At 41.6% G+C, this 26,133-nt stretch overlaps 1 pseudogene; it reads left to right on the forward strand.

Moving 5' to 3' along the window:
- The first annotated feature begins 1,121 nt into the window (after positions 1-1,121).
- On the forward strand, positions 1,122-1,302 carry LOC119872080 (annotated as a pseudogene).
- Positions 1,303-26,133: the final 24,831 nt, after the last annotated feature.

Raw genomic sequence — 26,133 nt, forward strand, 5'->3', positions numbered from 1 at the left:
CCTCCCTGCGAAATACCCTAATCATGATAGGTTCCTGCTCATATTTTTTCTCCCTGCCCCTACTTTTTCTTTTTTTAAGATTTTATTTATTTATTCATGAGAGACACAGAAAGAGAGGCAGAGACACAGGCAGAGGGACAAGCAGGCTCCATGCAGGGAGCCCGATGCAGGACTCGATTCCAGGTCTCCAGGATCACACCCTGGGCTGCAGGTGGCACTAGGCTGAGCCACCCGGGGCTGCCCTCTGCTCATACTTTGGGTGACAGCATAATCACTACAATTTCAGTAAGTCCTTCACTGACTACTTTCTTTCTTTCTTTTTTTTTTAAGATTTTATTTATTTATTCATGAGAGACACACAGAGAGAGGGAAAGAGAGAGAGAGAGAGAAAGAGAGAGGCAGAGACACAGGCAGAGGGAGAAGCAGACTCCATGCAGGGAGCCCGATGTGGGACTCGATACTGGATCACGCCCTGGGCCCAAGGCAGGTGCTAAACCATTGAGCCACCCAGGGATCCCCCTTCACTGAACTATCTTAAGCAGCACCCTCCCCCTTTATTGTCATATATCACTGGGCTCTTCTTAGTACTGGTAGGTAGCTCTTAGTATGCACTTCCTATGGGGCACACACAGTTCTAAGCATGTCACCTGGGTTCATTTATTCATTCATTCATTTAATCTCCCCAATGTAGAGGCTGCTTTTAGGCAAACCGGCTTGAGTAATGGAATGCAGAAAGGGCCCACAGCAACCACCTGGCTGAATACAGACAGACCCATCTGGTGACCCATTTCAAAATATCCATAGGCCCTAACTGACAAATGGGCTACTTACAACTAGGCACATTTACCAAAAAAAGGGAAGATTCCATATGTCGCCATACCTCCTCATCTTCCCTCTTTAGAAATAGCCCCCACCCACTGCCTCGTGGCAGTGAAGCGGGAGAGCTAAGTTCTTGTCTCACAGAGTCAAAGAATGAATCTCATGGGTAAAGGAGAGTGAGTAAAGGAATAGAAGTTTATTAAGCAAGGATACAGAAAAAACTCTCAGGGGTGAGATAGGTCCTGACAGGGTCTCCAACATGGGCCTCCACCGACAGTCTTTTATTTAGAAGTGACCAGGGGATCACTTCTCGGCCTTTTGGCTAAGATCAAGTGTAGAAGTGACCAGGGAGCTTGTGGTCTTATCATTCTTGTAATGTCTTGGTATGAGTAAACACAGGTGATAACATCTTTAATAGCTTCTTTTTTGGGTCCGGTTATTCTTTGTTGATCACAGATGACTGTCATAAAAAGGACACCCTCCCACCCAGCCCTAGGCAGGGTGACCTAGCTTGTTCCCTTATCTCTGGTTTCCTTACACTTCAGCATTTCTGGGGTTTCCCTGAGCCTGAGCCTGTAGCCGCTATCTACCTCTCCCTACCTGGCCTCACCTGTCCCTTACCATTAGACAGCATCTCCTCTGCTGTTCTGCCCACTGCTCCCTTGCAGTGTGTTTAATAAGCTTTTATCTCCTTTGTTCCACCTCAGGTGAATTATTCCACCTTCTGGCTTCTACCTGATTGGTGCCCCACATTTGGTGGGCCCCCATCTGGTCAAGAGATACCCGGTTTAGACACCACCTCCACTAACCCCATGTGGTTATCAAATAGATATTATTACCATGTCCATTTACAATGAGGAAATGGACACAGACTCTGAGTAACTTGCAAGAGTCACAAAGCTAGTCAATAGCAGAACCAATATTTGAACCCAGGCAGACTAATTCCGGAGTCCACACACTTAAAACTCTATTTCCTCTACAGTATTTATCACATTCTAAAATCATCTGAGGTTTTCTTTTTGGGTTTTTTTTTTTTTTTTTTTTTTTGAGAAGAATGGGCAGAGCAAGAGCAAGAGAAAGAATCTCAAGTGGCCTTCACGCCCATCACGGAGCCCAACACAGGATTCAATCTCACAACCCTGAGATCATGATCTGAGCTGAAACCAAGAGCCAGACACTTAACCAGACTTGAGCCACCCAGACCCCCCTTGTCTCATTTTTTATTTACTTGTTTCTTGTTTTTCTCTCCTTCTACACTCCCACCTAGCTTGTAAGCATCTCAAAAGTACGGGTTTTATTTGTCCAATTTACATAATAACTACTGAAGGGTGGCAGACCATGCTACCCCAGAACAAGCCACTAATTTTGAACTGAAGGCAATTCAGGAGAAGCAGATATAAGAAAAACTCTTTGCCTTCCTCCCCTTATTTGCCTAAAAACAGAACCTAAATTTGTAAAGGTATTTCCTCTCCTATCTCTGCCAGGTAGGACAAAAGTTAATCATGAGAGAAAATTCTAGACTCTTATTTGCCCAAGGAATCTACATAACAAACTTTATCAACTAGCCCTTACCTTCATTATTTCCTCCATGTTTGCCTTCCCACAGTCTTCCACCCAATTGCAATTCAAAGCCCTTTTATTTTTTTTTTAATTTTTTAAATTTATTTATGATAGTCACACAGAGAGAGAGAGAGAGAGAGGCAGAGACACAGGCAGAGGGAGAAGCAGGCTCCATGCACTGGGAGCCCGACGTGGGACTCGATCCCGTGACTCCAGGATCGCACCCTGGGCCAAAGGCAGGCGCTAAACCGCTGCGCCACCCAGAGATCCCTCAAAGCCCTTTTAAATTTTCTTGTCACTTCTCTAAAAATTTACGTTTTGTCAAGATGCTATAAAAGCCCAAAATCTAGCCATCCCTTTAACCTGATCATCTCTTGTGTTCCCAGGGGTTCCCACAATGCACGTGTTGATAAACTTCTGCTTGTTTTTCTCTTGCTAATCTGTCCTTTGTCGTTCTAATTTCTAGAACCCCAACCTATGAACCTAAAATGGGTGGAGAGAGGGACTCCTGGGTGGCTCAGCGGTTGAGAATCTGGCTTTGGCTTTGGCCAGCTGTGATCCAGGGGTCCTGGATTGAGTCCTGCATGGGGCTCCCTGTGGGGAGCCTGCCTGCTTCTCCCTCTGCCTATGTCTCTCTGTCTCTGTCTCTCTGTCTCTCATGAATAAATAAATAAATCTTTTTTAAAAAGGGTAAAAAAAAAGGGTAGAGGGGAAAAAGAATTTTTTCCTGTCTCCTCACTGTTCTGCAAATATTTTAGAAAATGAAAGAGTCGGGCAGCCCCGGTGGCTCAGCGGTGTGGCGCCGCCTTCTGCCCAGGGTGTGATCCTGGAGACCTAGGATCGAGTCCCACATCGGGCTCCCTGCATGGAGCCTGCTTCTCCCTCTGCCTGTGTCTCTGCTTCTCTCTCCTCTCTGTGTATTCTCATGAATAAATAAATAAAATCTTTAAAAATAAACTTAAAAAAAAAAGAAAATTAAAGAGTCATTTTTCAGATGAGGAAAGTGATACCAGTAAAGTAATTTATGCAAAATGACACAGTTAGTATTCAACAGAGCCAGGATTTGTACCCAGAACTGCCTAATCTCAATCCTGTGCCCTTGGCTCCTATTTTCTTCTTTATTAATAATAATAATAGTAATAATAATCAGTTGCCACATTCTTTCCTTTTTTTTTTTTTTAAGATTTTATTTATTTATGACAGAAAGAGAGAGAGAGAGAAGCAGGCTCCATGCAGGGAGCCGGATGTGGGGACTCGATCCCCGGTCTCCAGGATCACACCCGGGGCTGAGGAGGGCGCTAAACCGCTGGGCTACCGGGGCTGCTCTCAGTTCCCACTTTCTTAATATATAATATTATCCTGGAGTATGAATCTAGTTTTCTTCAACTAGGAAAATGGTTTATCCTAAATGGTTTCCAGGAAAATATTGTGACATTGGAAAGCTCATTCTACTGTCATCTCACTTGGTTTTATGTTTCCCTGTTTTTCTTCTGGGGGGGGGTCTTCTCTTGCACTTCTCTGTGAGGCACATTCTGGGTCAGAGAAGTCTTTCATTCAAGTGGCCCTCAACAGCCTCTGCCCAACCATAAGATTGGCCTTATGTCTCCCACACACCAACTTCTTTGTCTCTGAGGGGTTATTTCCCTGCCCACGAAATGTAATAACTATCTTCCTTTCCTCTTCTTCCCACGCTGGTAGAAACTGGTCTATAACAAAAAAAAAAAGAAAAGAAAAGAATAGAAACTGGTCTATATAAGTGGCCCTTCCCACCCCTGAATATCCAAATTACAGTGTATTTTAGAGAAAATTCTCTTCCTCTCTGAAATCTTCCCTTCCTCAAGGCAGACCTCTGACAGCTATATTCACATTTTACTATAGATAATTATCACTGTTTGAGGTCTCACAGCTGACCTGATTGACTCAAAAACAACACATTAAAGCCAAGATTCTGACCTGCAAAACATTTCCTCAATAGCCTGACATGAAACAAAGACAATAACACTGAGGCATTTGACCCAGGCTGCACGAGTCCATGGAAGTTAATTGTTTGGTGATTTCCTGTACTTAGGCACAAATGCTTCCTTTTCCAACAATAGACTCACTAAAGCCTCAGTCAATGCAATGAAATTAGAGACTAAAAGGGCAGCCTATATTCAGATAACCCTCCGTGGTGATTGAGGCTATGAGATTTGCAGGATTGAAAGGTCCTTCACAAAGGAACTACAGGCCCTCCCTGCGTGAGGATGCTTGATTATGGTTCTGAGTATTTCTGGAGGGGCTGTGGCCCTCCTACCAAGGACTCCTTGATTTTATTCCATCCCCTGGAGTTCAGAGCCTCTTTCTTACAAAAGGAGAAAAAAGGTGGATGTGGGTAATAGGCAAACATAAGCTATCGAGGAGACTAAACTCCTAAGCATAACATAGAACCTTCATGAATTAGATTTTGACTACCCAAACATCTCTTTCTTCTGCCTCTACCTGACAAAGGTGCTCTTCTTGATCAAACTTTATTCAGATTTCTCTAAGCTCTCTTCTCAACTAGGCTTTGACCTTGGGATTTGGTGTCAATTTTTGTTGGCCTCACATGGCCCAGGTGTAGCAAGAATCCTGCTAAGGCAGCATAGTGGAAATCCCCCACCCTAGATATCTGATCATCCTTAATATCTGGTCAAATTTGTCATTCCCTACCATCTTCCAGGTGATATCTGATCACTCTGGCCTACTTTCAGCAAGAATCCTATTATGCCACTGTAGCAAGATTATTCTACCCTTTTAGTAATTTTCCATCCACTGATTGATATCCCCTTCACCCACCCCAACCTTGGCTATAAATCCCCATTTTTCTTTATATTCTAAATTGAGCCCAAATCTATACCGAGGTCTCTTTTCTCCTATTATAATAATTCCTGAATAAAATCTGTTTTCACCATTTTAACTACTTACTATCCAGCTCTTGGTTTTGTTTGACACACTCTCCTAGTGCTACTGTGTTCCTGTCACTCTGAATTATTTGTTAATTACTTCTCAGAACATTTCTTGCTTTTCCACACCTCTGTGTCTCTCCACCTGCCTAGGAATGTCATTGTTTCATTTCTCTGCCAGGTTAACTTCTAGTCAGTCTTCAAGACCAAGTGTTTTTTTTTTTGTTTGTTTTGTTTTGTTTTTTTTTAAGATTTTATTTATTTATTCATGAGCGAGAAAGAAAGAGAAAGAGAGAGAGAGAGAGGCAGAGACACAGGCAGAGGGAGAAGCAGGCTCCATGCAGGGAGCCCAACATGTGACTCGATCCCAGGTCTCCAGGATTATGCTCTGGGCTGAAGGCGGCGCCAAACTGCTGGGCCACCCGGGCTGCCCAAAACCAAGTTTACATCATTAATTAGTCAAGTCTCCTCCTTTCCATTCCTACAGTCACTCCCACAGCTCAGGCTCTCAAAATTTCTTGACTGGCTGACTGCCAACAATCTACATTCTCCAGGACTGCGGTGTTGAGCCCCTTTGCATCCATCTTCCGTCCACCAGCCAGAGTTTATTTAAAATACAAATTTGATGAGCCTGACTCTTACTTGAATTCTTTTTTTTTTTTTTATTGAAAAATGATTTTTATTCTATCCTTAGTGAGGAAGGTATGTGCTGAGAAATACCAACATCACAATTGGTTTAGAAAACTCAAGCCTTGGGATGCCTAAGTTGCTCAGTGGTTGAGCATCTGCCTTTGGCTCAGGTCATGATCCTGGGGTCCCTGGATCAAGTCCCACATTGGGCTCCCTGCAAGGAGCCTGTTTCTCTGTCTGCCTGTGTCTCCCGTGAATAAATAAGAAATAAAAATCAAGAAAGAAAGAAAGGAAAGAAAGAAAGAAAGAAAGAAAGAAAGAAAGAAAGAAAGAAAGCAAGCAAGCAAGCTGGAGACTTTTGTGTTCTCCAGTGTGCTTGGTCTTCCCAGTCCAGAGAATCCCTGACTCCTCAAGCGCAGACCAGGCTCTACAAATTGGTTAACCTCCTTCCTTGGGGCCACCTTTCCCCCTCCATGAGGAAGAAGGGAAAGAGAAGGATAGGAGGGAGGAGAAGCAACAGCAGCAGCATACAAAGAAAGTAAAGAGGAGGGAGAAACTGTGTGGAGAGAAGAAAATTCTGGGAAGAGGGTAAATGCAAATACCCATCTGAAAAAGGAGCATCTCACTTTTTCGTTTAACTACCTCTCTCTTCTTGGCTTCCCTCTCTCTCGAAAACATCTATGTAGTACTGAGGATTTTCCCAGTTGAAAAGTCTTCCAGAACATATTTCTTTGCAAATATCAAGGCTTTCCTACAAACACTAACTTTGATACCTAACACCTAAATAAATGTGAGATTTGGGGAAAGTGTACTCACTTATCCAACAAATATTTATTGAGACCCTTTAAGTGCCAGGCGCTAATCTTAGGTGATGTGCTGAATAAGATAGATAAAGGCCTTTGGGAGCTGTCATTAGCATTGAGCTCATCTACACCCTCATGTTTCATAATCTGTTAAAATAAATGTCCTCTCTTGAAATCATAGCAGTGATAAAATATGAGATTAAAGTATCTATCCCAAGGTTACATACAGGTAGGTGCTTAGTGTAATTGCTTTGTAATGATAAAGTGATGGTACTATTAAAACTCTAAGTATAGGCAGAGTAATTTCTTGAACTTTATAAGGCAAAGGAAAAAATAAATTTTTATCAAGAATATTAGAAAGAGCTATAAATCAAACAATTGGAACCTTCTAGATAGACAAATAGATGTATTTAACTTGTGAGTATGAGATTAGAGTTATTGAAGATCCTTCTTTCCTGCTCCTGATGTTTCTTCCATTTGACAGGAGCCCATTAGAGTATATATTAGTATAGCACTTCTGATCTTTTGCCAACTCTGCACTCATTCTACTCTGGGGGTAATGTTTAAAAAAATAAATTGGGCATGAACCGCTCAACTTCTTCTTCTTTGAATACAGCTGAAGAGAGGAGCATGTATTATCTCCCTGCACCTCCAGGGTCAGGAGGGGTCTCCCCAGTTTTTGCATTGCCTGCAACTGGGTGGGTAGGTTTGGATAACTCTGGACTCAGTATTAGGAAGCCCACTCAGACATCTGCCTTCCCACCTAAACTTGATCCCTAATAAAAGTGACTTTCTCTGCAAACAGACTTTTTAGTGTAAAGCAGGTTAGACTCTTCTTCTGTCTGTTAGTGCTTTCATGATTCATTCCATTCTTAAACAAAAACAGCAATAACACAAAACAAGAATTAAAGAATGAAAACCAAACCGATTCTTTTGTGCTGATAAGTGGAAACAATGTGTTTTTGCAAAGCACTAATGAACAGTTTGTACATTTTAAGAAATCCAGGCTTCAGCATTTTATTATGGAAAGTTCATAAAAGGAGCTAGCCTGAGCAGAGATGGGAGTTCTTTTGGACTGGAGTGCTCGCCCACAATGGAAGCCTTGAGACTACATCAAGTGCATCAGATAAATGGTTAAAAATACTTCTATCTGGGGACACCTGGATGGCTCAGCGGTTGAGCACCTGCCTTTGTTCCAGGGCATAATCCTGGAGACCTGGGATTGAGTCTCATGTCTGGCTCCCTGCCTGGAGCCTGCTTCTCCCTCTGCCTGTATCTCTGCCTCTCTCTCTTTGTGTCTCTCATGAATAAATAAATAAAATCTTTTAAAAAATACTTATATCTGGTCAATCTAGACAACCGAGGATTCTTTTTTTTTTTTAATTTTTATTTATTTATGATAGTCACAGAGAGAAAGAGAGAGAGGCAGAGACATAGGCAGAGGGAGAAGCAGGCTCCATGCACCAGGAGCCTGATGTGGGATTCAATCTGGGGTCTCCAGGATCGCGCCCTGGGCCAAAGGCAGGCGCCAAACCGCTGTGCCACCCAGGGATCCCTGAGGATTCTTTAATAACTGAATTGTTTGAGTTCTGTCAGTGACATAATAAAATCAAGTGATTTCTTTTTCTACTCTTAAGCCATATTGCCTAAATAAAATGCTCTTTTGTATTGGCTCTTAGGGAATCAGGTTTTTCAGACTGCTCTGTCTCTAGCGTTTTTTGCAAAACTGAATTCTCTACTTCCTCCTTAAATCTCTTTTTTTGGTGTTCTTATTCAGTAAATTTTATTCACCATCATTCACACAGGTACCCAAATCAGAAACGTGGGTATTATTTCTGGGATCGTCCTATCCCTCACCTTCCATAGCCGATCTGAGCCACTTCTTAACTCCTAATTACCTCTCAAACTGGTACACTTTTTTTTTTCATTGTCACTGCCACTTCCTTAGTTCAGGTCCTTTTCTTTCTTATTGAAATATTTGACATTTAACATTGTATAAATTCAAGGAGTATAACATGTTCCTTTGATACATTTATATTTTGTAAAATATTGTCATTGTAGCAATAATTAGCACCTCTATCATGATACATAATTGCTTTTTATTTTTATTTTTTTATTTATTTTTATTTATTTATTTATGATAGTCACAGAGAGAGAGAGAGAGAGAGGCAGAGACACAGGCAGAGGGAGAAGCAGGCTCCATGCACCGGGAGCCCGATGTGGGACTCGATCCCGGGTCTCCAGGATCGCGCCCTGGGCCAAAGGCAGGCGCCAAACCGCTGCGCCACCCAGGGATCCCGCTTTTTCTTTTTAATAGCTAGAATAATGAAGTTCTAGTCTTTTGGTAAGTTTGATGATTATAAAATAATATTATTGTCTATATTCACTGTACTTTGCATTATATCTCTGGGGTTATTTTACTACTTATTGTACTCTTAAAAAACAAATGATGGGCAGCCCAGGTGGCTCAGCGGTTTAAGGCCGCCTTCAGCCTGGTGTGTGATCCTGGAGACCCGGGATCCAGTCCCACATCAGGTTCCCTGCATGGAGCCTGCTTCTCCCTCTGCCTGTGTCTCTGCCTCTCTGTCTCTCTCTGTGTCTTTTGTGAATAAATAAATAAAATCTTAAAAAAAAAATGATTATATACCCTGAAACAACCTATGTCCTGTCATTCCCCATCCCCTGGTAATCATTTTATTCTCTGTTTTTACAAGTTGGTATTTCTAAAATTCCATATATAAGTGATATCATTTGTATTTTTTTTTTTTAAGATTTATTTATTCATTCATTCAGACAGAGCGAAGAGAGAGGCAGAGACACAGGCAGAGGGAGAAGCAGGCTCCACGCAGGAAGCCCGATGTGGGACTCGATCCACGGTCTCCAGGATCACACCCCAGGCTGCAGGCGGTGCTAAACCACTGCGCCACCAGGGCTGCCCTGTATTTGTTTTTCTCTGATTTATTTCACTTAGCAAGATGTGCTCAAATTCCACCCATGTTGCAAACACAGAATGTCCTTCTTTCCTATGGTTGAATAATACCCCATCGCAACTGTTTACTGCACTTTCTTTATTCATCTCTCAGTGAACATCTAGGCTGTTTCCATATCTTGCCTACTGTAAATAATGCTAGAATAAACATGGTGGTGCAGACATCTCTTCAAGTTAGTGTTGTCATTTTCTTCAGATAAATACCCAGAAGTGAAAATGCTAGATCACATGGTACTTCTATTTTTAATTTTTTGAGGAACCTCTGTACTGTTTTTCATAGTGGCTACACCAGTTTATATTCCCACCAACAGTACACAAGCGTTCCCCTTTCTCCAAATCCTTGCCAACATATGTTATCCTTTATATTTCTTACTTAGTATGATAGAAACTGCGTGTTATTTCCCAGAAAATGTATTCTCCCCTTTATTTATGGTAATATACCCCTGTTGAGGTGCCAGGGTGGCTCAGTTGGTTAAGTGTCTGACTTTTAGTTCAGATCTTGATCTGGGGTGGGAGTTCAAGTGCTGTGTTGGGCTCCATGCCTAGCATGGAGCCTACTTAAAAATAAATAAATAAATAAATAAATAAAATAAACTTCTGTTTTTTTAATTGGGCACCTGGACTCACAGAATAAAAACTAATTTCCCTAGCTATCTTTGCACAAGGCAATGGTCATGTGTCTAAATTCTGGCTAATTGGATATGAGCTGAAGTGATGTGAAAATCCCAGGTCATAAACTTAGAAGGAACTATAGCCCTTTCTTAATTTTTCTGTATCTCAGCTGTAATGCATCTGTGGTAATGGTGGACCATTTTAATTTAATTAAAAATATATAAATATATTTTTGAAATATACGGGTGAGGGCAACACCTGAGAATCCATGGCCTGGAACTTCCGCTCTACCAGCTGTGGATTGCTTATGCACAGACTAAATGAGGAAAAAAACTTTTACCTCATATATACCACTTTTTTTTTTTTTTTGGAAGGGAGGTGTTTCTGTTATAGTAACCAGCTGTATAGAGTAACACAGCAAACTTTGATTAGTCTTCCTTTAAAAAAAAAAAAAGATTTTATTTATTTATTCACAAGAGACACAGGCAGAGAGAGAGGCAGGCTCCACGCAGGGAGCGAGTAAGTCGATGAACAGATAACATGGAGTCATGAAAATAACATTCGGATGGAATATAGAGATCTGAGTTTTGTACCTGGTTTGGCCACTTCTTGGATGGTTTCAGCTGAAATAATTTCATTCCACTTCAACTATGCCAGGTAAACTCTCAGGTTCCTTCCAGGTCTATGATTTATAAATACATTATATAGGGAAAAGTAACAGTATGCAAACTTACAGAGCTGACAACTAAAAGGGGCTGCGTAAGTAATTTTTGTACTAAAAAATGTGCTTTGAAGAAACATGCCAAATAAAAGAAAACTTATAGCCATCTTTAAGTTTTCTACTTATAGCTTTTTTTTAATTATTTATTTATGATAGTCACAGAGAGAGAGAGAGAGAGAGAGGCAGAGACATAGGCAGAGGGAGAAGCAGGCTCCATGCACCGGGAGCCCGACGTGGGATTCGATCCCGGGTCTCCAGGATCGCGCCCTGGGCCAAAGGCAGGCGCCAAACCGCTGCGCCACCCAGGGATCCCTACTTATAGCTTTTAAACTGATTTTATAGTCAATTATTTCCATGAGATGTTTCAGAAATATCTATCATACTCTCTGTCTGAGAAGTAGAGAATATTAAATTCAGTGATATTAGATAATTTGTTAGAGCCAGGGATGCCTGGGTGGTTCAGTGGTTGAGCATCTGCCTTAGTTAGACTCAGGACGTGATCCCGGAGTCCCGGGATCATGTCCCACATCCGGCTCCTGCATGGAGCCTGCTTCTCCCTCTGCCTATGTCTCTGATTCTCTCTTTGTCTCTCATGAATAAATAAATAAAATCTTTTAAAAAAATTGTTAGAGCCAACAGCAGAGAGAGAAGCAGAGTCAGAATCTGATTCAGAGTTATCGTCATAGAAAATCCCACCTATAGTAAAACAAACTACTGATAGTATAGAGTTAAACCAGTAAAGAAAGCAATGAGGGGGTGGGATCCCTGGGTGGCGCAGCAGTTTAGCGCCTGCCTTTGGCCCAGGGCGCTATCCTGGAGACCCGGGATCGAATCCCACATCGGGCTCCTGGTGCATGGAGCTTGCTTCTCCCTCTGCCTATGTCTCTGCCTCTCTCTCTCTGTGACTATCATAAGTAATTAAAAAAAAAAAAAAAAAGAAAGAAAGCAATGAGGGGCACTTGGGCAGCTCAGTGGTTGAGCATCCAACTTAGGCTCAGGTGGGATCCTGGGATCAAGTCCTGCATTGGGCTCCCTGTAGGGAGCCTGCTTCTCCCTCTGCTTATGTCTCTGCCCCTCTCTCTGTGTCTCTCATAAATAAATAAAATCTTTAAAAAAAGAGAGAGAAAGCAATGAACTTTAAAACAAATTGCAGATAGATGAAAAGAGCAAATACCAGAACTAAGGTATGAGATAGCATTCTATTTTTTGAATCACATAATTATGGGGTTTGGCAGCATTCCTAAGGGGTAATCATCTACTCTTCCCCTGCCATTAAGCAAGGCTGCTCCTAGTGGTCCCCAAACAGAGCAAGTTATGCAATTCTTTAAAATGTTTAGAAAAATAATATTCTACAACTCTTTTTCATACTTGTCCCAGTGCCATGTGATACTGATAATAGAGAATTTTTATTTACCTTAACATTCATCTAGTTTCATCATTTTTATTTTATACCTGGGGAAAAAGAAGCCCCAGAAGGTTGTGATTTGGTCAAAGTCACATAGTAAGATTATGGCAGAGTCAGAACTAAACTCGTCTTTCTGATTTCCAGCCCCCTGTTCCAGCTGTATCAAGAGAGACTGTAGCTTTCAGCACCTTTCCCATTTCACTTTCTGCATCTGTTGGTGAATATATTTTTAAAAGATTTTCTTTATTTATTCATGAGAGACACAGAGAGAGAGAGGCAGAGACATAGAGGGAGAAGCATGCGGGGAGCCTGACATGGGACTCAATCCCAGGACTCCAACATCACACCCTGGGCAAAAGGCAGGCACTAAACCGCTGAGCCACCCAGGGATCCCTGTTTGTGAGTTTTTAATATGGTCCCTGGCTCCTCAGCCAACACCTTATCTTTTGGTTCACAGATTGAGCCAGTTTCTTAGTTGTGGTAGGCAGAAATCTAAATGGTCTCCCAAATCCCTGACTCTGCTGCATGTGTTCCGTATAAGCCCTCCCCAAGTGGTGGAGGACCCATGAATATGAGGAAGTAGTTGCTCCCTTAACAGGTTATATCATATGACAGTTGTCTTGTGATGATCACCTTTGGTTACATAGTGATAGAAAACAAATACACCAGCATTACATGGTTATGTTTAGTAAGAAAATGGAATGCTACCTGACTGTACCTGCCTCAGTCTCCCTGATTTTTACCTCTAAAATGCTACCTGGTGGGATGCCTGGGTGCTCAGCGGTTGAGGATCTGCCTTTGGCTTGGGTCTTGATCCCGGGATTCTAGGATCGAGTCCCACATCAAGCCCCCTGCTTGGAGCCTGCTTCTCTTTCTGCCTATATCTCTGACTCTCTCTTTCCGTGTCTCTCATGAATGAATAAATAAAATCTTTCAAAAAATTAAATAAATAAAATGCTACCTGGCTTTCCATCCTCTTTCCTCTTGAAGTAGCAGATGAAAAGTACCTCTTTCTCTCAATGTTATTAAAAGTGTCTCTCTGATATTACCAGATTTTCTTTCTCCTTAGCCATTCTCCACAATCTGCAAATGTGTAAAGTTTCCCACCTAGCATCACCTTTCTTTTCTTTTTTAAAAGATTTTATTTTTAAATAATCTCTGTACCCAACGTGTGGCTCGAACTTACAACCCCATGATCAAGTCCCATGCTCCAATGACTAAGCTAGCCAGATGTCCTGCAGCATAACCTTTCCATGACTCCAACTGTTTTTAACTTTGGTATTTCTCCTTCCTTTCTTTGTGTCAGACCTGCTTGTTCCAGATCCTCCCTACTGATCCTAAAGAGCACTGGGCTCAGCTGGGCTCAGATCCAGAATAAATAATGTCCTGCAGGTTTCAGATCCTAGTTCAGTGAAGTGAAATAAAAAACGACATGATAGGGCACCACAGATATTGGTTCTGAGCTAACTCTTGAGCCAATGTTTCCTCCACTTGCTTTCTTTTCTTAACCTCGCTGCTTGGACCTTGCAGCCTAAGCTACACGATAGAGTCATTCTCTGAGCTTTCAACTCTTTCTTTTTTCTCTAATCAGTAGGTTGTCTTCTCTCTGATATCATGCTAATTTTTTCTTTTCTTTTTTCCAACTTAAAAAGAATGATGCAATGTCCCCATTACCCAGCTTCAACAATTATCAATAGAAGCCCATATTGGATTAGGATTTTGTGTCTGTGTGTGTGTGTTTTGTACATAACATTAAATATACCATCTTAACCATTTCTTTTTTTTTTCATCTTAACCATTTCTAAGTGTAAAGTTCAACAAGCGTTAAACGTATTCACATTGTTGTGCAACAGATCTCTGCAACATTTTTACCTTTTAATACTGAAATTCTTTACACACTAAATATTAATCATGTTGAATTTTTAAAAAGATTTTTAAATTTATTTACTTATTTATTTGAGAGAGAGAGAGAGAGAGTACACCTGTGAGAGTGGGGGGAGGGGCTCAGGGGTAGGCAGAGGGAAAGGTAGGAAATTTTAAACAGACTATGCTGAGTGCAGAGCCCAACGCAGGGCTCCAACCCATAGCCCTGAGATCACAACCTGAGCTGAAATCAAGAGTTGGATGCTTAATCTACTGAACCACTCAGGTGCCTATAATCATCTTGAATTATTTTCTTTTTTAAGATTTTATTTATTTATTCATGAGAGACACGCAGAGAGAGAGAGAGGCAGAGACATAGGCAGAGGGAGAAGCAGGCTCCATGCAAGGAGCCAAAAGTCCTTCAGCGCCTGCCTTTGGCCCAGGACGTGATCCTGGGGACCTGGGATCGAGTCCCACATTGGGCTCCCTGCACGGAGCCTGCTTCTCTCTCTGCCTCTGTCTCAGCCTCTCTCTCTCTCTCTCTTTGTGTCTCTCATAAATAAATAAATAAATAAATAAATAAATAAATAAATAAATAAAATCTTAAAAAAAAATAAGAAAACTTTAGGAGAGTTTATTTTCATTTATTTTTTAAACATTGTTTAAGAATATTTTATTTATTTATTTCGTGAGTGACACACACACACACACACACACACACAGAGGCACAGACATAGGCAGAGGGAGAAGCAGGCTCCCTGCAAGGGGCCCAATATAGGACTCTATCCTTGACTCCAGGATCACACCCTGAGCCAAAGGCAGACACTCAACCACTAGGCCACCCAGCCATCCCTAGGAGGGTTTATTTAAAGATTGTGTGTATAGGGGAACCATAGATACAGTGCACTAACCTAGGGTAAGTGACTAAGTTGATACTACCTATAGGGCCATACAGATGAGGGGAAGAAGTGGTTTCCAGAATCTAGGAGGGTCAAGAAATGGACAGAAGACATGAATAGGCATTCTTTAAAGAAGACATACAGGGATCCCTGGGTGGCGCAGCAGTTTGGCGCCTGCCTTTGGCCCAGGGCGCGATCCTGGAGACCCGGGATCGAATCCCACATCGGGCTCCCGGTGCATGGAGCCTGCTTCTCCCTCTGCCTGTGTCTCTGTGCCTCTCTCTCTCTGTGACTATCATAAATAAATAAAAAAATTAAAAAAAATAAATAAATAAAGAAGACATACAAATGACCAACAGACATGAAAAAATGAGATACTACCTCATACCAGTCAGAATGGCTAAAATTAACAACTCAGGGGGATCCCTGGGTGGCGCAGCGGTTTGGCGCCTGCCTTTGGCCCAAGGCGCAATCCTCGACACTGGGGATCGAATCCCAAGTCGGGCTCCCGGTGCATGGAGCCTGCTTCTCCCTCTGCCTGTGCCTCTGCCTCTCTCTCTCTGTGTGACTATCATAAATAAATACAAAAAAAATTTAAAAAAAATAAAATTAACAACTCAGGAAACAACAGAGGTTGGTGAGGATGCAGAAAAAGAGGGACCCTTCTGATGTTGTTGGTGGGAGTGCAAACTGGTGCAGCCATTCTAAAAAACAGGATGGAGTTTCCTCTAAAAGTTAAAAATAGAGCTACCATATGACCCAGCAATTGCACTACTTGGTATTTATCCAAACAATACGAACATAGTGATTTGAAAGGGCACATGCACCCCTATATATAGCAGCAATGTTCATAATAGCCAAACTATGGAAAGAGCCCAGATGTCCATTGACAGATGAATGGATAAAGAAGAGGTGATATGGATATACAATGGAATATTACTCAGTCATCAAATAGAATGAAATCTTCCCATTTGCAACAATATGGATGGTACTCATGCTAAGTAAGTCAATCAGAGAAAGACAAACACCATGTGATTTCACTCATATGTGGAATTTAAGAAACAAAACAGATGAACATAGGAGGAAGAAAAGGAAAAGTAAAATAAGAGGAAAGCAGAGAGGGAGACAAACCATAAGAGATGCTTAACTATAGGAAACAAACTGAGGCTGCTGAAGGGGGTGGGGGTTGGGGGCTGGGGTACTTGGAAAATAGGAGAACTGGTGATTAAAGGTATTAAAGAGGGCACTTGTTGGGATGAGCACTGGGTGTTGTATGCACCTGATGAATCATTGACCTCTACCTCTGAAACTAATAATACAGTATCTGTTAATTATATTGAACTTAAATAAAAAATGAAAAAAGTCTATACAGTTGGCTGCTCTGAGAGAAACAAATAACTTTTTCCAAGAGACACAGTAAATAAAAGGTGACTTTGCAGAGGAAGAATAACCTGATATTACTCTCCTCCCTCCCTAGTGCTCTTACCACTATTTCTCACTGGCCAAGTGCATCTAATAGTTAAAGGCAGGGGAGACCTGCTGATATAGTTCATGTAGGGCATGAACTCCTGCTCTCTTCTAGAGCAGAGAGCAGGATAGAGAGTGGTTCTAAGAGGAACAAAAGGAAGATACTCAGAAAATAAATCTTAATGTCATTTAAAACCCAGTCAGTGATTGGAATTTGCTGTCTCACAATGTCTTTTATTTTATAGTTAGTTTTGTTTCTTTAATCCCCAAAACTCCACACATTGTATTTGGGTTGGAATGTGTGATGATTAATTTTATGTGTCAATTTCAGTGGGCCAGATGGGCCCCAAATAGTTGATCAAACACTGTTCTGGGTGTTTCTTGATGAGTTTAATATTTAAATTGATACGACTGAGTAAAGCACATTGTCTTCCAAAACATGGGTAGGCCTTGTCGTCCCATCAGTTGAAGGCCTGAATTAAATCAAAAAGCTGATCTGCCTCTGAATCAGTGGGAATTCCTTAGGGGTGCCTGGGTGGCTCAGTTGATTAAGCACCTGCCTTTCACTCAGGTCATGATCTCAGGGTCCTGGGATCCAGCCCCACATCGGGCTCCCTGCTCCTTGGGGAGTTTGCTTCTCCCTCTCCCTCTGCCACTTCCCCTGTTGGTATGCTTTCTCTCTGTCAAATAAAAAAAATAGGGATCCCTGGGTGGCGCAGTGGTTTGGCGCCTGCCTTTGGCCCAGGGCGCGATCCTGGAGACCCGAATCCCACGTGGGGCTCTCGGTGCATGGAGCCTGCTTCTCCCTCTGCCTGTGTCTCTGCTTCTCTCTCTCTCTCTCTCTGTGACTATCATAAATAAATAAAAATTATTTAAAAAAATAAATAAAATAAAACTTTTTTTTATTTTTTTAAAGAGAATTCCTGGGATCCCTGGGTGGCTCAGCGGTTTAGCACCTGCCTTCAGCACAGGGCATGGGCCTGGAGTCCCGGGATCGAGTCCCACATCAGGCTCCCTGCGTGGAGCCTGCTTCTCCTTCTGCCTGTGTCTTTGCCTCTCTCTCTCTCTCTCTCTCTCTCTGTCTGTCTCTCATGAATAAATAAATAAAATCTTTTAAAAAAAAAAAAAAAAAGAGAATTCCTTCTGTTCAATGGCCTGTGACTTGGGATTAAGTTTTTTCCTACCTTCAGACAACTCAAAATGAAATATTGACTCTTTAGGATCTTGAATCCCCTGGCCTTCAGACTAGAACTATACCATCAGCTTTCCTATTTCTGAGGCCTTCTGACTTAGACTGGAACTACTACATCATCGGATCTTCTGGGTCTCCAGCTTGTCAACTGTAGATCTTGGGACTTGTTAGTCTCTATAATTGTGTGAACCAATTGCTTATAATAATTCTCTCTTCTCCCCATCATCCAGTCCTCACTGTCTCTCCTTCTTTTTCTCCTATTCTGTTTTTCTGGAGAATTCTGACTGATACAGTATGCTTCTTAAGTCTGTTTTGTTCCATTTTTAAAAAAGTTTATTTATTTATGTAAGTAAGCTCTACACTCAACATGGGGTTTGAACCCATGACCCCACCCAAGATCAAGAGCCTCATGCTCTTTTGACTGAGCCAGACAGGTGCCCCTGATTCCATTTTTTAATAACAGCTTTATTGGGAATGTGATACAATAAGAAATATAGATTTGGGTTTCGTCCCTGTTGCTAACACAGAGTTTCCAAAATCTTTGGAATTTTCTGAGTAATCGAGGTGATAGGAGCATCTTCTGTTATTCATGTCTGAATAAAAGTTCCTTCCAAACCTGAGTTTATGCTAATGAGGTGGCTCCCAGTGGGCCCCTAGATAACTTCTGGATGAGGCTTGTTGCCAGAGGAACCAACCAGGTGATCAGAGAGTTGAAACTTTCAGCCCCACCCACATACCTTTCTGAAGGGGAGGGGCTGGAGATTGAGTTGAGTCACCAATGGCCGACGGGTTAATCAACCATGCCTACACGATGGACTATCCATATAAAGCCCCAGAGGATGGGATTTGAAGAGCCTCTAAATTCACAGAAACATTCATGTGCTAGAAGACCAGTGTACCCCAACTCATGCAGACAGAACTCCTGTGCTGAGATTCTTGCAGACCTTGCCCTAACTACCTCTTCTTTCAGCTGTTTATTAATATCCTTTGTAATAACTAGTGATAGTAAGTAAAGTATCTTCCTGGGCTTTGTGAGCCATTCTAGCAAATTACTGAATTTGGGGAGGATATTGTGGGAGTAATGAATTTATAGCTCTTTGGTCAGAAATGCAACTGGCACCTGAAGTGGGGACACTTTTGTGGGACTGAGCTCTTTACCTGTGGGGTCTATGCAAACTATGGGTAGAATAGAGATGAACTATAAGGCACCTAGTTGGTGTCTAGACAGTTGGAGAATTGGTTAGTGTGGGGGAAAAAAACAACATACGTATGGTGTCAGAGTGTTGTGAATAAAAACAGTTAAACATAGAGTTTACATTTCATACAATCACCCATTTAAAGTGTATATTTTATAGCTTTTAGGATACAGAGCTGTGCAACCATGACAATTAATATTAGAACATTTTCATCATCCCAAAAGAAGCCCTATACCCATCAGCAGTCTTTTCACATTCTCCCTTTCTCTCTGCCCCCGGGAACCACTAATTTACTTTCTTTCTCTATGGATTTATCTATTCTAGACATTTCATATGAATGGAATTATCCAACTTGTGGCCCTTTTGTGTCTGATTCCTTTCACTTAGCATAGTATTTTCAAGGACCATCCATGTTGTAGCCTATATCAGTATTTTATTTCTTTTCTTTTCTTTTTTTTTAAAGATTTTATTTATTCGTGAGATACAGAGAGAGAGAGAGAGAGAGACACACACAGAGACACAGGCAGAGGGAGAAGCAGGCTCCATGCAGGGAGCTCAACGCGGGACTTGATCCCGGGACTCCGGGGTCATACCCTGGGCCGAAGGCAGTGCTAAACTGCTGAGCCACCTGGGCTGCCCTTTATTCCTTTTTATTGCTAAATAACATGTTCCATTGTATGGATAAATTACAGTTTATCCATTCATCAGTTGACGAGCATTTGGGGTTTCCATTTTTTTTGGCTATTATGAATAACACTGTTATAAATATTCACATGCAGTATATATACATAGCCTTCATTTCTCTCAGGTATATACCTAGGAATTGAATTGTTGGGTCACATGATAACTTTATGCTTAACATTCTGAGGATCTGCCAGACTCTTTTCCAAAATGGCTATACCATTTTATATTCCCACCAACAGTTTATGATGGATTCCAATTTCTCCACATCCTCATCAACACTTATTAATATATGCCCTTTTGATTCTAATCACCTTAGAGGATGTGAAGTGGTATTTTATTGTGGTTTTGATTTGCATTTCTCTGATGTCCAATGATGTTGAACATCTTTTCATATGGATATTGGTCATTTCAATAGTTTCTTTGGAGAAATGTCTATTGAAACTGTTCATTTTATTTATTTATTTATTTATTTATTTATTTACTTACTTACTTACTGGGGAAGGGCAGAGGGAGAGGGAAAGAGAGAATCTTAAGCAAGCTCCATGCCCAGTGGAGAGCTTGACTCACGGCTCCATCTCACAATCCTGACCTGAGATCATGACCTGAGTGGAAATCAAGAGTTGGGTACTTAACCAACTGAGCCACCCAGGTGCCCCTAAACTGTCCATTTTAAAATTGAATTATTTCTCATTTTATTTTTGACTTATAAGAGTTATTGATATATTCTAGATATAAATTTCTTGTCAGATAAATGATTTGCAAAATTTTTCTCCCATTCTTTGCCTTGCTTTTTCACTTTCTTGTTTGGATCTTTGATGTGTAAAAGTTTTTTTTTTTTTTTTAAGATTTTATTCATTTATTCATGAGAGTCACAGAGAAAGAGGCAGAGACAGGCAGAGGGAGAAGCAGGCTGCATGCAAGGAGCCCGACGCAGGACTTGATCCGGGGTCTCCAGAATCAGACCCTGGGCTGAAGGCAGTGCTAAACCACTGAGCCACCTGGGCGTCCCTGATGTATAAAAGTTTTTAATTTTAGTTATGTCCGATTTAATTTTTGTTGCTGTTTTTATTATATTTTTAATCTTTTTTAAAAAAATGTCTGGGACACCTGGGTGGCTCAGCAGTTGAATGTCTGCCTTTGGCTGGGGGCATGATCCCAGAGTCCCAGTTTCAAGTCCCACACTGGACTCCCTTCAGGGGAAGAAAAGAAATTTTCTTTCTTTCTTTCTTTCTTTCTTTCTTTCTTTCTTTCTTTCTTTCTTCCTTCCTTCCTTCCTTCCTTCCTTCCTTCCTTCCTTCCTTCCTTCCTTCCTTTCTTTCTTTCTTTCTTTCTTTCTTCTTAGATTTACTTATTTATTCATGAGAGACACAGAGAGAGAGAGACATAGGCAGAGGGCCAGGCTCTTTGCAGGAACCCGATGCGGGACTCGATCCCGTTCCCAGGATCACGACCTGAGCCGAAGGCAGCCACCCAACTGCTGATCCACTCAGGCATCCTAATGATGGAAATTCTCTATCTGTATATTGTCCAACATTGTAGCCTCTAACCATATGCAACTAGGGAATATTTGAACTATGCCTAATACAACTGAAAAATGAATTTTAAATGTTAATTAATTTAAATTTAAATGGTCACATGTGGCAAGTGGTTACTCTCATGGACAGTAGAAGTTTAGATTCATTATTATACCGGAATCTGCATTACTTCATTTGTTAGCTCAAATTTTTGTAAGAGAACTTTCCGTCACCAAATATGACTGACTACCTTGAAACACAACTAATTCAGGAAGACATATTATGGGTTCATTTGTCAGATGGACACTGTGTCTGCATTATAGGTCATTTCATTGGAATAACCTGGTCTTCTGGCCCTTTCCAGCTCTGTAAAGCAGCAGAACCATTAGGGCCAAATACATTTTATTCTTGTAGGATTGTTAGTCTCTCCATCACTTTCAGGGGTCTGTAGTAGATGCTACTGATGCTTTGTCTTCTTCCCACAGCTCATCTCTGACTAGCTGAAGCTGTGGTATACAGTTATGTACAGGATGGCTTCCCACTGGAAGCCAATAATCTCTCTCAGCTTTTTGCAGCATGGAGTCCGGGAATAGTTAATGTCTTCAGGGTCAGCCTTCAACAAAGGGATTTAGAAGTATACATTTAGTTAGCTAAACAAATACTCAACTTCAGAGGGACAGTTCTGAAGTGGATATTCAACAGTTCTTCAGAGAGTCACAGGCGGATTGAGCCTCTTTGCCCACAATAACACAACACATACTGGCTTTCCCTTCTCTGTTCCATTCTCTCTAGTCCCTCATTCCAGCCTCTTAGGATCACTTCCTTAATAGACTACCTGCTTCCAAGTCCTTGTCTGAAGCTCTGTTTTTGGGGAAATGTAAATTAAGGCAGGATCTCAGGAATACTGTAGTCCAAAGCATTTATTCACCCAGGAACATTTATTGAGTAATTATAATGGATCATGCTGTGTCCTATATGCTGAAAATACAATGGTGAATAAGAGATCAAGTCTGATGGGGGACATAGATTAGGCAATAACTGCATAGTGTAGTAAGCATTGTAACTGGGTAAACATGGGTGCTATTAGTTGTGAAGTGTGGCCAGGTAAAGGATCCCTGAATTGTCCCTTTAGTTAGTTTTTTTTTTAAGATTTTATTTATTTAAAAAATTTAAAAAAATTTTTTATTTATGATAGTCACAGAGAGAAGCAGGCTCCATGCACCGGGAACCCGACGTGGGATTCGATCCCAGGTCTCCAGGATCACGCCCTGGGCCAAAGGCAGGTGCCAAACCGCTGCGCCACCCAGGGTTCCCTAAGATTTTATTTATTTATTCATGAAAGACACACACAGAGAGAGGCAGAGACTTAGGCAGAAGGAGAAGCAAGTTCCCGCAGGGAGCCGGAATGTGGGACTCCATCCTGGAACTCCAGGATCACGCCCTGAGCCAAAGGCAGACGCTTAACTGCTGAGCCACCCAGGTGTCTGCTTTTGCTAGGTATTAAGAGAGAGTGAGTGACACAGGACAAAGCCAACAGAAGCATCCTTAGCTTGGACTTTGTACCCAACTCCTAGGCTTCAGTTTGGGATTGAGGTAAACCCAGTCCTCCTTTCCTCCTGGCCACACTCATTTGGCCTTCTAATAGACTCTAAGAGGGGGTCCTATGTTAATCTCTCTGCATGAATACAGTGGTGCTTCAAAAAAATCCAAATCGTAGAAAGGGAACCACTCCCCAAAAGTCCCCAAGGAGAACATATTCTGTCTGCAAACCATAACTTTATCCCTTATGACACAAAAACTTTGCCTTTTGTAGTGTGGCCTTAAAAATCTTGACCTTGCCACAACCATAATCCTTCTTAGTCCTTTATTAAAGGGGGAAACTTGAACTTGGTATCCATTAGAATGTGAAACTAATATAATCCTCCCATTTTACTTTTTCCCTGCCATGTTCCTAAATCTTCTGATTGAAGGACTTTAGAACACTGTGTATACTTTTTTTTTTGGAACACTGTGTATACGTAATGAGATAATTGCCCTGAGGTGTTCACTACTTTTAGGCTACTCTGCCACATTAGTCCTAGCCCTTGGTAAGTAGTTTCTTTGCAAGTGTCTTCCCATTAGTGGGGAATTTCAGTTTGTTCTGGATCCCAGTAAATTGCAGGGTCATTGGTGCTTCCAGGGTTCCACCCAGCTTTCTAGTTTTAACAGGGTTAAACATAGGGTTAAACTCCATCCAGTTTTTACCACCATGTAAAATGAACACTTTGGTTATAATCTAGTCTTCACTTGATGCTGAGAATTGATGCTATCTAAAATTTATATGGACTTTCCCGAATTTTTCCTGTTTTAGCACTTAAACATACTGTTTACTCACTTATCTTTTCAGTCAGATTCTGAAACAGTGTCTTATTTTTTATTTTATTTTATTTTATTTTAAAGACTTAAAAAAATTTTTTTAAATTTTTATTTATTTATGATAGTCACACACAGAGAGAGGCAGAGACACAGGCAGAGGGAGAAGCAGGCTCCGTGCACCGGGAGCCCGAGTGGGATTCGATCCCGGGTCTCCAGGATCGCGCCCTGGGCCAAAGGCAGGCGCCAAACCACTGCGCCACCCAGGGATCCCCTAAAGACTTTATATATTCATGAGAGACAGAGAGAGAGAGACAGAGACACAGGCAGAAGGAGAAGCAGGCTCCATGCAGGGACCCCGAACGTGGGACTCGATCCCGGGTCTCCAGGATCAGGCCCTGGGCTGAAGGCAGCACTAAACCGCTGAGCCACCTCGGCTGCCCTGAAAGTGTCTTATTTATCATTGTCTCTCTGGGGCCTTGTGGTATTAGTTGACTAAATGAAGGCTTGTATTAAGACTCAATTGCTAATGACAGAACACCCAACTCAGATTAGTTCATGAAAAAACAAAAACCAAGCCAAACCAAACCAAACCCCAGCGCGTTATTAGTTCATGTAACTGCAAAGTCCAAGGCTCAAGTTATGTTATAAGGAGCTCTTTTTTAAAGATTTTATTTATTTATTCATAAGAGATACAGGGAGAGAGAGAGAGAGAGAGGCAGAGACACCGGGCAAAGGGAGAAGCAGGCTCCATGCAGGGAGCCCGACGTGGGACTCAATTCCAGGTCTCCAGTATCACACCCTGGGCCAAAGGCAGCGCTAAACCGCTGAGCCACCCGGGGCTGCCCTCTTTATCCATTTTTCCTTTTATCTCAGCTGTGTTTGGCTTTCCTCTCAGGCAGGCCTTTAGATCGAGGTCCCTGGTACAGCAAATACAATTTTTTAGTTCTGATTTGGCCCATTTGTCTTGGTTTGATTCATGTGCCTATCCTAAACCAGTCACCGAAGCCAGGGGAATATGCTGCTCTGCTTGGCCAGACTTAGGCCTATGTTCATCCTTGAAACTGGAGGTGAGGGAATCAGCTCCATGTAAGTATGGTGGATTGAGACTGGTATGGGTGTGTGTACGTTCAGGGATAATATGGTGAGCATGGATACTGGTGTGAGCCAAAGCAATTCCATGGTCACTCCCTTTGTTGAACTCCATGCATTTCCCTGAATTTGGACCCTTGTGTGACATGGATATATACACACACTGGACTTGTCTGTGACTGCCAGCTCTTCCCCAGAGGTGGGGGCCACCACTCTAGCTTGGAGTATTTCCCAGACTCTGTCTACCCTGCTTACAGCTTGGTCCTGCTTGTCCTCTTCCTGCTCTAAATGTTCCCAGCAAGCTGCACAGTGCATGCAATGTCCTTTCAGACACTTTGGCAACTAGTGAGTCATGTATACAAAGAACCATTCAAAAGCAGAATGTGGTCAGTTCTCTAAGAGAGTAGTGAAAAGATGTTTGGAGAGCAGAGATAAAGGCATACAACATCTGGTGGGGAGCATGAGAGCAGACAAATCCTTCAGGGACTATCAAGCACCCAAGACAAGTTTAAGTTGAATAATGATAATAACTGATAATAATAACAGCAGCAAGTAGTACATATAGTGTTTACCATATGCTAGGCCCTGTTCTAAGAATTTTATATGAATTAACCCAATGAATCTGCACAATAATCTTTCAAGTAGGTACAAGTATTCCCCTCATTTTAGAGTCAAGGTGAAGTAACTTGCCCAAGGTCACATACTAAGAAAGTGATAGAATATGATGGAGTTCCTATCAAGGACAAGATACTTTGTTGGATTTGACTTGCAATTCTTTGAATAGCTGTTTCATCTTTCCCAATGGACTCAAACTTCCTGATAGCAGGACTGAGTTTAGTTCACAAAGTTCAGCTTTGTGTTCTCTAGAATATCTAGGTGGGCTATACATTTAAGTGGAAGTTACACAAAAATCCTCTTTGAATGGATTATCTTTACTGGAATGTGCATTGTCATACAAAATACAGCCTTCCATAGTGTTTAGAAAACTAGACAGGAAGTTATGGATCTGACTAATTGAGGCTTTCACCCCTGACTCAGTGCGTGACTGAGCAAATGGCTCTATGCTACAGATTTTCCAACTGTAAAAGAGAGGAAAACAAGTATCCAGCGTACCTCACCATGACACAGAGAGAACATAATAAAAAAATACACATAAATGCTGGCAATACTTGAGTAAAGGGACTACAAGAAACTGAGATATTTTTTTCTAGTTTCACCATAACATCAGTAATCATCAAATAGGCATTAGGACTCAAACATTCTAGACTCTTTGGTATTACAACAGAATGAGAAGACATGATTTTTGCTAGTCCCTGATTTATAAGATTTAACAGGCAAGATCATACAAATCCCCACCATTTGCTTCAACGTGGATGGAACTGGAGGGTATTATGCTGAGTGAAGTAAGTCAGTC

Source organism: Canis lupus, chromosome 5 (assembly GCF_011100685.1).
Source record: "Canis lupus familiaris isolate Mischka breed German Shepherd chromosome 5, alternate assembly UU_Cfam_GSD_1.0, whole genome shotgun sequence".
NCBI classification, from domain to species: Eukaryota; Metazoa; Chordata; class Mammalia; order Carnivora; family Canidae; genus Canis; species Canis lupus.